Source organism: Macrobrachium nipponense, chromosome 14, assembly GCF_015104395.2.
Source record: "Macrobrachium nipponense isolate FS-2020 chromosome 14, ASM1510439v2, whole genome shotgun sequence".
Lineage (NCBI taxonomy): Eukaryota > Metazoa > Arthropoda > Malacostraca > Decapoda > Palaemonidae > Macrobrachium > Macrobrachium nipponense.
This window is the reverse complement of record NC_087207.1, coordinates 65,663,562-65,665,106: the sequence shown is the minus strand read 5'-3', so window position 1 is coordinate 65,665,106 and position 1,545 is coordinate 65,663,562. Positions and strand designations below refer to the sequence as shown.

General features: G+C 39.6%; 1 long non-coding RNA gene across 2 annotated transcripts; it reads left to right on the top strand.

Moving 5' to 3' along the window:
* The first annotated feature begins 219 nt into the window (after positions 1–219).
* On the top strand, positions 220–1,313 carry LOC135226123 (uncharacterized). Of its 2 annotated transcripts, none has more exons than XR_010317177.1 (3): positions 220–731; positions 1,035–1,103; positions 1,223–1,313. It is a non-coding gene; the product is annotated as an uncharacterized LOC135226123 (long non-coding RNA). The 2 variants fall into 2 exon arrangements; XR_010317176.1 differs by having other exon boundaries at positions 220–942.
* Positions 1,314–1,545: the final 232 nt, after the last annotated feature.

Here is a 1,545-nt window from a genome sequence, read left to right as displayed (position 1 = left end):
ATTTTAAATTTTACTGTATGTCCTGCATATTTTTGTACATTTATTAGTGGATGAAAATTTTTTCTTTGGAGGGATTTCCATCTTCTCCCCAGGAACTATACAGAATAAATAAATTTTTAATGTACTTGCCTACAGCGGCAGGAAGGATTCGTAAATATGGAATTTTAGTATTACCAAAATAAGTAAAATAAGTACTTGGTAGCCAGCTTACAAGTCCTTCCTGCTGCCATAGTTATGATCAGCAAATTGTTGACTCCTCCTCTTTTTGTTGTTTACGAGGAAACTTCGAGATCGGTGAATGCGTGAGAAGTCAGTACTAGCAGTCCAAGCAGTCTCAGCAGTCGAGGCAGTTCTGCCAGTCCGGTCAGTCCGGGCGGTCCTGTCAGAGCATTAGGGCAGGGAGCTATCCTGTAGGACCCCACCACATACCCGTATGCCATTGAGCCCGTCTTCCATCGTCAGAGTGAGTCTGTCTTCCTGGAGGATGTCTTGGACGAGGCTCTGAGAATGTTATTAAGAATCAAGGGTCCCTCAAGAGGCATTTGTGAAGTATTCCCTTGGTTCCATAATTTGGACGGCGTAATTGGTGGCCACCTGGATGTGCTCTGCCTCCTACGACTGATTTGTTCATCATCGTCTCGACTTTGATTCACCTTAGTGGATGATTTGTGGAGAAAAGTCACGTTCTCCTAAGCATTGACTTCAATCCCTTCTTGCTCGGATGGACTACGGTGAGTACCAAGTATTTTTTGGGGCAAATGCTGAATGGTAATCGTAACAATCTCTTTGAGCCTTTGTCGCTGCCTATTAAAGTCCTTCCTACCTGCCATCGGTAGAGTACGGATATTCACGAATGTTTAATAGTTATAAAGGATTTCTCTTGTCCTTACAGTGGTTTCGCAACTCTACTGAAGGTTGTTCATGGGTTTATTGTACATAGTGGTAAGCTACTATTTGTTATTTCTGGATAAGTCAACATAAATTGTAAGAATCTCCTTTAATGCAAACTTACACGGATATTATATTATTTTCAGGATAGGATTATCCAGCCTTGATTTGGTTGTCATACTTGGTTTTTCTTGTCTTGACCTACTTACAGTAAGGTAACAGTTTTGCATATTCCTATGTATAAGTGCTTCTTGCCATATTATTCTTACCTATATAATTTAAATTAATTCTTAGGCTTCACACTAACGTGCAATTTCTGTATTTCCCATTCCAGGTATGGAGGAGAAGCTGATTATTGAAGAGGAAGAGCCCTGTGTCATGCACTTGACACATTTGCAATAAATAATAAATTTAAACATTTCAAAGGTGTATGAATTGACTTCCCTTCAGTATTTTTAAGTAACCTTATAAGGCGACTTCATAGTTTTTCAGCCTTATGGCGCCCAACGTGGGGCAACGACGAAGGAAGTTGGATTTTCGCTATGCAGAATCCCATTAGTTGGTGAAAGTAGTCGGGATCCATTGTGTGAACTGAAATTTATTTCCTTTCAGCTTATTTTACTTTAATATTAATTTTTTCCTTTCTAGGATCATTAC